Here is a 10,776-nt window from a genome sequence, read left to right as displayed (position 1 = left end):
TTTCGGCCAACGGGAGCAATGCGAGCACCACTCCGCTTCAGAACGCCGTTCGGCTATGCCTTAGGGTCGACTGACCCATGTTCAACTGCTGTTCACATGGAACCCTTCTCCACTTCGGCCTTCAAAGTTCTCGTTTGAATATTTGCTACTTCCACCAAGATCTGCACCGACGGCCGCTCCACTCGGGCTCACGCCCAAAGCTTCTGCGCTGGCCGCCGCGGCCTTCCTACTCGTCGCGGCTTATCGCACCGTGTGCCCGTACTGCCGCGACGGTTCGGTATAGGCTCGACGTTCGAGCGTCATCCATTTTCAGGGCTGATTGATTCGGCAGGTGAGTTGTTACACACTCCTTAGCGGTTTCCGACTTCCATGGCCACCGTCCTGCTGTCTATATCAACCAACACCTTTTGTGGTCTCTCATGAACGTCCCTGCATCGGACGCCTTAACCGAACGTTCGGTTCATCCCGCATCGCCAGTCCTGCTTACCAAGAGTGGCCCACTTGGCACTCGCATTCACGTGCCGAGACTCCAATTGAGTGAGTCCGGCTTCTTACCAATTTAAAGTTTGAGAATAGGTTGAGGTCGTTTCGTCCCCAAGGCCTCTAATCATTCGCTTTACCAGATAAAACTGCGACTAAGCGCCAGCTATCCTGAGGGAAACTTCGGAAGGAACCAGCTACTAGATGGTTCGATTAGTCTTTCGCCCCTATGCCCAAATTCGACGATCGATTTGCACGTCAGAACCGCTACGGCCCTCCACCAGAGTTTCCTCTGGCTTCAGCCTGTTCAGGCATAGTTCACCATCTTTCGGGTCCCAACAAGCACGCTCTTGCTCGACCCCTAGGACGCGGCCTATGGGATCGGCCGGCGATGCGCCTAATGAAAGGATCTCGCCTCGTTTGCCTTCACTGTGCTTTCGGGTTTCGTACTGCCCAACACCTCGCGCGCGTGTTAGACTCCTTGGTCCGTGTTTCAAGACGGGTCGGAGACGTGGCCAGCTTAAGCCGCAGACCCCTGGCGTCTGAGCGCTAACGCGAAGAAGGCCTTGTACAAACTCTAGAGACTGCGAGCAGTTTCCAAAGCCGTATTCCAGCGATCAACACGCAGCCTGTCCGAAGACCGACGCGGAATCTCTCCTCGGTCGCCGAGCCGAAGCTAATCGAACGCCTATAACACTCTTCCGAAGAAGAGCTACCTTGCGAACGACCAAAGTCAGCCCAGCAACCGGTCGCGGCCCTCGCCGAACGCTAGTGCAGCGCCGCGACGCCAGCGCAACCGTAAGAGTCTCCGAAGATCACTCAAACAGTAGGACAGCTCTCGCAGCGCCTGAAAACGTCCGGCGACTCGATGGGCGCCTCCGTTTGCCTCCAAGCGGTTTCACGTACTCTTTAACTCTCTCTTCAAAGTGCTTTTCAACTTTCCCTCACGGTACTTGTTCGCTATCGGTCTCGAGCCAGTATTTAGCCTTAGATGGAGTTTACCACCCGCTTAGGGCTGCATTTCCAAACAACCCGACTCCGGGAAAACCGCTAGGACGAATTACGACCGCCGCCAAGGGCCTAACACCCGCTCTGGGAAAAGGCCTCGATCAGAAGAACGTGGGCAGTCGTTGGTTCGCCGCATGCTGAATTCCATACGCTACATTTCCTCGCCCTCCAAAAAGGCTCGGATTTAGCGCTGGGCTTATCCCGCTTCACTCGCCGTTACTAGGGGAATCCTTGTTAGTTTCTTTTCCTCCGCTTAGTGATATGCTTAAGTTCAGCGGGTCGTCCCGCCCGATCTCAGGTCAAAAGTGATGTACTATAAAAGTACATGCGCTTTGTACGTCGGCCTTTTGAAGTCACTTAACTTATTCTCGAGCACCTACCGTCGTTGCTACCTCACCCGAGGCCAGCAGGCTGCTCACGCTTCAGCTGTGAAATCGCCAGACCAGCTGTCTTTGACGACACGCTCCTTAATACAGAAACGAGTCGCAGGCACTTTCAAACTAATGAAAGGATCGGTGTGTTAAAGACCCTGAGACGGACGTGGCCCCAGGATTACCCGAGGCCGCAATACGCGTTCAGAATATCGATGCTCAATGTGTCCTGCAATTCACATTACTTCTCGGAGCTAGCTCCGTCCTTCATCGACGCTCGAGCCGAGTGATCCACCGCTAAGAGATCTCTCGTGTTAATCAATCTCAATGCAACCAAAAAATCGTGTTCAAAAAGAAGCGGCCGCGCCAGCACTTGCGTGCTGAATTATTACTCCCGCTGTCAGGAAGCAACGCGACCGAACTATAACAGTTACAGGGCTCGGTCCCTTCGAAGAAGAGACGTCGCTTGAAATCAAATTTCGATTCGTTAATGATCCTTCCGCAGGTTCACCTACGGAAACCTTGTTACGACTTTTACTTCCTCTAAATGATCAAGTTCGATCGTCTTTTCGAACACCGGCGAGTGCGTTGCCGCACGTACCAGGCTCAATCGGAGGACCTCACTAAACCATTCAATCGGTAGTAGCGACGGGCGGTGTGTACAAAGGGCAGGGACGTAATCAACGCAAGCTAATGACTCGCGCTTACTGGGAATTCCTCGTTCAAGGGAAACAATTGCAAGTCCCTATCCCTAGCACGACCGGGGTTCAACGGATTACCCGGACCTTTCGGCCTAGGGAACACACGATGATCCGGTCAGTGTAGCGCGCGTGCGGCCCCGAACATCTAAGGGCATCACAGACCTGTTATTGCTCAATCTCGTGTGGCTAAACGCCACTAGTCCCTCTAAGAAGTTGTCTCCGACCCAATGGGTCGAGCAGCTATTTAGCAAGTAAGAGTCTCGTTCGTTATCGGAATTAACCAGACAAATCGCTCCACCAACTAAGAACGGCCATGCACCACCACCCACAGAATCAAGAAAGAGCTCTCAATCTGTCAATCCTCGCTGTGTCCGGGCCGGGTGAGATTTCCCGTGTTGAGTCAAATTAAGCCGCAGGCTCCACTCCTGGTGGTGCCCTTCCGTCAATTCCTTTAAGTTTCAGCTTTGCAACCATACTTCCCCCGGAACCCAAAGACTTTGGTTTCCCGGAAGCTGCCGGACAGTTCTTAAGTTCGACACTGCCCGATCGCTAGTCGGCATCGTTTAAGGTCAGAACTAGGACGGTATCTGATCGTCTTCGAACCTCTGACTTTCGCTCTTGATTAAAGAAAACATTCTTGGCAAATGCTTTCGCAGTCGTTCGTCTTGCGCCGATCCAAGAATTTCACCTCTAACGGCACAGTACGGATGCCCCCGTCCGTTCCTATTAATCATTACCTCGTGCTCCGAAAACCAACAAAATAGAACCGAGGTCCTATTCCATTATTCCATGCAACATTATACAAGCGTAAAGCCTGCTTTGAACACTCTAATTTTTTCAAGGTAAACTTGCCGGACCACCGCAACACTCAGTTAAGAGCACCGCGAAGGCACCGACCAACAAGAACAACGAGGCCAGTGCTAGCCTTTCGACCGACCAACCTCGCCGTCCCTATATCCAACTACGAGCTTTTCAACCGCAACAACTTAAATATACACTTTTGGAGCTGGAATTACCGCGGCTGCTGGCACCAGACTTGCCCTCCAATGGATACTCGTTAAAAAGTTTAAAGTGTACTCATTCCAATTGCAGGACCTCGTACGAGGTCTGCATTGTTATTTTTCGTCACTACCTCCCCGAGCCGGGAATGGGTAATTTGCGCGCCTGCTGCCTTCCTTGGATGTGGTAGCCGTTTCTCAGGCTCCCTCTCCGGAATCGAACCCTGATTCTCCGTCACCCGTTACAACCTCGGTAGGCCGATACCGTACCGACGATAGTTGATAGGGCAGTTGCTTTAATGAGATGTCGCCAGCACTAGGCCGTGCGATCCGCAAGCTTATCCAGAGTCACCATTGTAACGACCCGAAAGCCGGTTAGTTTTGGTCTGATAAATGCGCGCCTCACGTCAGTTCGGCGCTTTACGCATGTATTAGCTCTAGAATTGCCACAGTTATCCATGTAAAAGCGTACAATCAAATGAACCATAACTGATTTAATGAGCCATTCGCAGTTTCACTGTACGTGAGCTCGTACTTACACTTGCATGGCTTAATCTTTGAGACAAGCATATGACTACTGGCAGGATCAACCAGATAACTATCCGAGGGCGTTTAAACCCGTTGCTCGACTGAGCGTTTTTACTGTATAAATACAGACCTTTTCTATCACTCGGCTTAAAAGCCTTGCGAACGTTACTGAAAGTCGGCGCCGGCCTTTTGCTGTTTAAAGCGCCAGCCCGCGTCGACTGCAGCATGCAGCTATACAACTGACTGTTCTTTCTCCCGACCAACCGTTTGCCTTCTGCCGGTTAACTCGTCAGCAGCAACACGCCATCTGTCTGCTGCAGTTACCCGCCTCGAGCCGTGCCTGCCTGCGTCGGCTACTCGTCTCGACGACTTCGCAAAGCTATAAGCCTACCGCCGCTGGACGCTTGTAGTTTTTCATACGCTGCTCCAATGCGTTTACATAGCACGTTCGCCGCCGCTGCAATAGCCGCGCCTCGGGTGCTAAACAGTAATGCTTTAAGCCCGCTTTCTCGCCAAGTCGACCGAACGCACAAACACGTCTCTCTCACTAGTGTAAAGTAATGCATACGTGTATGATGCTCAAATGTTGCTGTTGAACTTTTTTTGCCGATTTTTTTCAATTTGTTTGTTTCTTTTCAATTATTTTAATGTTTTAAGCTTATTTATGCTACGTTTAAATGTTTTAATACTTTTTTTATACTTTATTTAATATGTTTAAAAGAAATAAATAAAAAATAATATATATAAACTACTTTTTTTAATGTTTTAAATATGTTTGTTTATTATAAATAAACTTTATTTGTATTATTTTTTATTTAAACTTACTTTTTAAATCTTTATACTTGTTTTATCGTTTTAAGCACATTGCGATAAATATAATAAACAAAAAATTGAATGAAAATAATAATAATAATAAAAAAAAAAAAAAAAACATATGCTTATTTTATATGTTTCATTTTATTTTTATTTAAACTTACCTTTCAAACCTTAATACTCGTTTTATTTTTTTAAGCAGATCGCGATAAATATAATAAACAAACAATTAAATAAAAATAAATAAAAATAAAATAAAAAAATCAAACAAAAGCTTATTTTATATGTTTCATTTTATCTTTATTTAAACTTCCTTTTAAACCTTTATAATTGTTTTATTTTTTAAGCACATCGCGATAGATATAATAAACAAACAATGAAATAAAAATAATAATAATAATAATAATAATAAATCATAAGCTTATTTTGTATGTTTCATTTTATTTTATTTAAAACTTACAACTTAAACCTTTGTATTTGTTCTATTCTTTTAAGCACATCGCGATAAATATAATAAGCAAACAATTAAATAAAAATAAAATAAAAAATCAAACATAAGCTTATTTTATATGTTTCATTTTATCTTTATTTAAAATTACTTTTTAAACCTTTATAGTTGTTTTATTTTTTAAGCACATCGCGATAGATATAATAAACAAACAATGAAATAAAAATAATAATAATGAAAAAAAAATCATAAACTTATTTTATATGTTTCATTTTATTTTTATTTAAACTTACTTTTTAAATCTATATAGTTGTTTTATTTTTTAAGCACATGGCGATAAATATAATAAGCAAACAATTAAATAAAGATAATAACAAATAAATAAAACAATACGGCTAAACTATAAAAAGAAAACTAAATAACTGATAAATACTTGTAAAACATTATTTGAAAAATTTATTTTGAAACACAACACGATTGATTTATAAATAATAATATAATTTTAATTTGTGTAGTTCATTTAAAGTAGTCTCCCTTTTTGCTTCTGGTTTTATTAGAGTTATATATAACAATAAATTGTGTAGTTTATTTAAAGTAGTCTCCCTTTTTGCTTCTAGTTTAATTAAAGTTATATAACACATACTATAGTAAGTTAAATAAACTATAGTAACTTTATAAAACTACTTTACAAAATACATTTGTATAATTTAATAACTTTAAAATAACTATCAAGAATAAAATAGAATAGAATAGCTTTAAGTTTAGTATACAATTGGTATGTAAATTGTGTAGTTTATTGAAAGTAGTCTCCTTATTTGCTTCTGGTTTTACTTGAGTTACATAACGTTAAATAAACATACTTAATAAACGTAACCATCAATACTGTCATTTTAATAAAACTAAGTACAAATAACAATACAAATACAAGAACTTTAAAAAGCCTTCGCTTGTATCTGTTGGTAACAGTAAATAACCTATTATGACTCACAATACAAGAGTGCGAAATTTATTTTTCATTTGATTTTTCAGGTATTTATTTATTTGTGGAAATAAACTTTTTTATTACATTAGAAACTAATTGAATTTTTCCTCTAACTATACCTATTATTATATTTAGTATGCTTAAAAGTAATAAAATGAAACGTCGCGATTATATAATAAACAAACAATCAAACAAACAAAGAAATAAAAAAAAATATTTTTTTAAACTTATATTTCAACTATATGTCTTATTTTATTTTCATTTAAACTTACTTTAAACCTCTGTATTTGTTATATATATTTCAACACAATACGATTAAACTATAAGACAAACAACAAAATAAAATAATCACATTAATAAATACACTAAGCAAATAGCTAGAATAAATATAAATAGTTCAATATATACAATATATTTCTTCTATTTTTAAGTTACTTGTTAAACATATTTATTTAAAAATGTTTCTTTAGAATATAAAACTAACAGTTGTACAAATAAAGAAATTAAAAAGCCAAAACACATAACACTAACTTTTCATAAATTAGATATGCAAATATGAACAAAATAATAACTAAATTGTAAAGCTTTTGTAAACTGTGAACTTATAAACTTATAATAATAATTGCATATTCACTATTCACAATAGCTTTTTATTTAGTACACAACTGGTCTGTAAATTGTGTAGTTTATTGAAAGTATAATCCCGTTTTGCTTCTGGTTTAAATTAAGTTATACAACACATACTAAAGTAAATTAAATAAAGTAATTCACTACTATCTATTAAATAAAACCAATTTACAAAATACATTAATTTAAATTAAAGTGAATTTTGAACTTATAATAATAATTGCATATTCACTATTCAGAATTTCTTTAAATTTAGTACACAACTGGTCTGTAAATTGTGTTGGTTCTATTCAAGTACTCTCCTTGTTTGTTTTGTTTTAGTTGTATTTATTTTTAGATACTAGCACATTCAATACACATAATAAAGTAAACCAAATAAACTCTATTAATTTAAACTAAGTACAAATACATTAAGTTAATACAAAACTTTAAAAAGCTTTTGCTAGTATCTGTTGGTAACAGTAAATAACTTATTATGACTCACAATACAAAAGTGCAAAATTTATTTTCGTTTGATTTTTCAAGTAGCCACGCTTTTATTTGTTTGTGGACAAAAAGACTTTAAAGTTTTAGTATAAAAGACTAATTGTATTAATTTTAACTCAGAAAATTGTACTCTACAAGATGGTGCCATTATTTTTTCGATATCTCAAACTGGTCAAACCACTTTTTTAGCGCTCTAATTGGTTTAAACAGCAAATAACGTTATCTGATTGGCTTGAGTTTTTATTTGCTAATAACTAGAATTTACTTTTCTTTTAAGCGTTAAAGAAATGTAAATAAACGAGTAATAAGTATAAATAGGTCAGAAAGAAAAATAGTACAAAAAAGATGAATTCAAAAAGCAAAAGCCTACGGCACGTGGTATTCCCAAGCGGTCACCCATCTAAGTACTAACCACGCCCGACACTGCTTAACTTCCCAGATCGGACGAGATGGGGTGTGCTCAGTGTGGTATGGTCGTAGGCGTTTGAAAGCGTTTACAAGCCTTTATAAACCCTTCGGTTTGTTTAAAAAACCTATTTGCACTTGATTTACAATCGATTTGATATTTTAAAATTATTCCTTATAAAATTTTAACCTGAATTAACTTTTTTTTTGTTTTTTTAATCAACAGTTACTCCCAAACTGTACTAAAACTGTATTGTAACTGTACAAAAGTGTTTGTTTAAATTATTGTTATCTATAAATTACCTAAGACCAGGACAAGTAGAAGTAAAGTTTATTGAATTATTAAATAAATAAAATAAAATCGTAAAATAAAATAATACAATATGTTTACAATTTGTCATTGATCTATCCATTTATGTTATTGCATTACAAATACAAACATTTCATACATTCAAGAGTATTATTCATCAATCTTTTCAATATAATAAGTTTTAAATTTATATTTATTTTTAAATAATTCCTGACATTTTAGATTACCTGAGATTTTTTTTTAATTAAATTAATTTTAGTAATTAAATACTTGACGTTCTATTTTGTTTAATTTGATAACTCAACCATGCTTATTTTTTTTTTACTAATTTAAAGAACTATTAAACTAAAAGACATTACATACAGCTTCTAAAAGTTTTAAACACCTTAAAAAATATTATTATTTTAAAGATATATTAAAGAACTAAACAGATATTACTCCTAAAAAATCTTGTTAATAATATATAAAAAGTACTCAAAGTCAGACTCGGAAATATATATACTGTTGTATATCTTACTTGAAGTTCACTGTAATTGACACTGAAAAATTGACACTTGAAGTTCACTGAAAAATCAACCTATTTATATAGCAAAATATTTCTTTATCTTTGTCGTGGCGCGGTGGGTCAGTGGTCTTATCAGCTGACTCATAAGCAGAAGGTTGAGAGATCGAATCCCGCTAGTCGTCACGAAACACCACTATCGTTCAATGTTCGGGCTTCAAATTCTTTGAGATTATACTGTACTATTTATCTATCTAACTAATCTATCTAACAAATGTTGTTCAATCTAGGTTGTGGGTACTTGGGTCGAGTAATGCCTTTGACTTACAATCTGTTGTGGATTGACAATATTCCTCTATCTATCAATAAACAAATCTATCTAATAAATGTTGTTCAATCTAGGTTGTGGGTACTTGGGTCGAGTAATGCCTTTGACCTACAATCTGTTGTTGATTGTCAACATTCCTCTATCTATCAATAATGATTATATTCAATATTAAATGTTGATTAATTCAGTTGTAAGAAAACCAGTGCGCTGGTTAGGTTGGGTAAGGCCTTCGACTTACAATCTTGGGGATTATCAACGTTCATCACAAGTACAGTAACGATCTCATTGAATTTCCAGTTGGAACATTGGATTGTAGTGGTGGCCTACTTTGTAGGTTTTTTGCCTAGTTTGTTTTTTGCCTAGTAGTGTTTGCCTAGTTTGACAAACTATTGTATATATATTGTACAACTTTATTTGTATTATTTTTTATTTAAATTACTACTTATTATTAAAGAATTAAATTTTCTTAGAAAAAAAAAACTATGTATTTGAACTAATGCTTATTTTATATGTTTTGTTTTATTTTTATTCAAACTTACTTTAAACCTCTGTATTTTTTATACAATACGATTAAACTATATAACAGAAAAATAATTAAATAATCAAACTATTGAATAAGCAGTTAATTAGTGTGTTTTTTTATGCTTCTTTCATTTTTAACTTACTTGTTAACCATATTTCTTTTATTAAAGTATAAAACTAACAGTTACTAAATTTATATTTATTATATTTAAAAAAAAACTTCTATACTAACTCTAATTTCAAAGCATATTAAAACATACAAATTTTACCAACTAAATATTTATTTTTATTTTTATTATTATAATTTTCAAACATAAGCTTGTATACCTTATATACCTATATACCTCATATAGTAGGCTTGACATAACATAACATTATTTAATTCTTTTTGTTTGAAATAAACTCATTTAGTTATTAGTAAATTACAACATAAATGTTTATAACAATAAAACTAAGATTTAGCTTTTGAGTTAGTAAACTTTGATAGTTTTCTTTTAATAGTTTAATAGTCCTTATTTAAGTTCAAACAAAATTGCTATATATTTAATACACATACAAAAGTAAACTAAGTAAACGTAATTCAATAGTTTCTATTAAGTAAAAGTAATTACAAATACATTAAGTTAATACAAAACTTTAAAAAGCTTTTGCTAGTATCTGTTGGTAACAGTAAATAACTTATTATGACTCACAATACAAAAGTGCAAAATTTATTTTCGTTTGATTTTTCAAGTAGCCACGCTTTTATTTGTTTTTGGACAAAAAAACTTTAAAGTTTTAGTATAAAAGACTAATTGTATTAATTTCAACTCAGAAAATTGTACTCTACAAGATGGTGCCATTATTTTTTCGATATCTCAAACTGGTCAAACCACTTTTTTAGCGCTCTAATTGGTTTAAACAGCAAATAACGTTATCTGATTGGCTTGAGTTTTTATTTGCTAATAACTAGAATTTACTTTTCTTTTAAGCGTTAAAGAAATGTAAATAAACGAGTAATAAGTATAAATAGGTCAGAAAGAAAAATAGTACAAAAAAGATGAATTCAAAAAGCAAAAGCCTACGGCACGTGGTATTCCCAAGCGGTCACCCATCTAAGTACTAACCACGCCCGACACTGCTTAACTTCCCAGATCGGACGAGATGGGGTGTGCTCAGTGTGGTATGGTCGTAGGCGTTTGAGAGCGTTTACAAGCCTTTATAAACCCTTCGGTTTGTTTAAAAAACCTATTTGCACTTGATTTACAATCAATTTGATATTTTAAAA

General features: G+C 36.1%; 4 non-coding genes and 1 pseudogene across 4 annotated transcripts; all 5 read right to left on the bottom strand.

Annotated features, from left to right (window-relative positions):
* Positions 1 to 1,790, bottom strand: LOC145847966 (large subunit ribosomal RNA; annotated as a pseudogene; the record flags this gene model as incomplete).
* Positions 1,791 to 2,012: 222 nt separating this feature from the next.
* Positions 2,013 to 2,165, bottom strand: LOC145847952 (5.8S ribosomal RNA). Its single transcript, XR_014371629.1, has one exon. It is a non-coding gene; the product is annotated as a 5.8S ribosomal RNA (ribosomal RNA).
* A 182-nt stretch (positions 2,166 to 2,347) lies between these two features.
* On the bottom strand, positions 2,348 to 4,155 carry LOC145847960 (small subunit ribosomal RNA). The gene has a single exon (XR_014371637.1). It is a non-coding gene; the product is annotated as a small subunit ribosomal RNA (ribosomal RNA).
* Positions 4,156 to 7,805: 3,650 nt separating this feature from the next.
* LOC145847968 (5S ribosomal RNA) lies at positions 7,806 to 7,924 on the bottom strand. Its single transcript, XR_014371643.1, has one exon. It is a non-coding gene; the product is annotated as a 5S ribosomal RNA (ribosomal RNA).
* Positions 7,925 to 10,566: 2,642 nt separating this feature from the next.
* On the bottom strand, positions 10,567 to 10,685 carry LOC145847967 (5S ribosomal RNA). Its single transcript, XR_014371641.1, has one exon. It is a non-coding gene; the product is annotated as a 5S ribosomal RNA (ribosomal RNA).
* Between the last annotated feature and the right edge of the window lie 91 nt (positions 10,686 to 10,776).

Source organism: Thalia democratica, unplaced genomic scaffold, assembly GCF_965202585.1.
Source record: "Thalia democratica unplaced genomic scaffold, ktThaDemo2.hap1.1 HAP1_SCAFFOLD_1163, whole genome shotgun sequence".
In the NCBI taxonomy this organism is placed as follows: domain Eukaryota; kingdom Metazoa; phylum Chordata; class Thaliacea; order Salpida; family Salpidae; genus Thalia; species Thalia democratica.
This window is presented reverse-complemented; position numbering and strand designations above follow the sequence as displayed.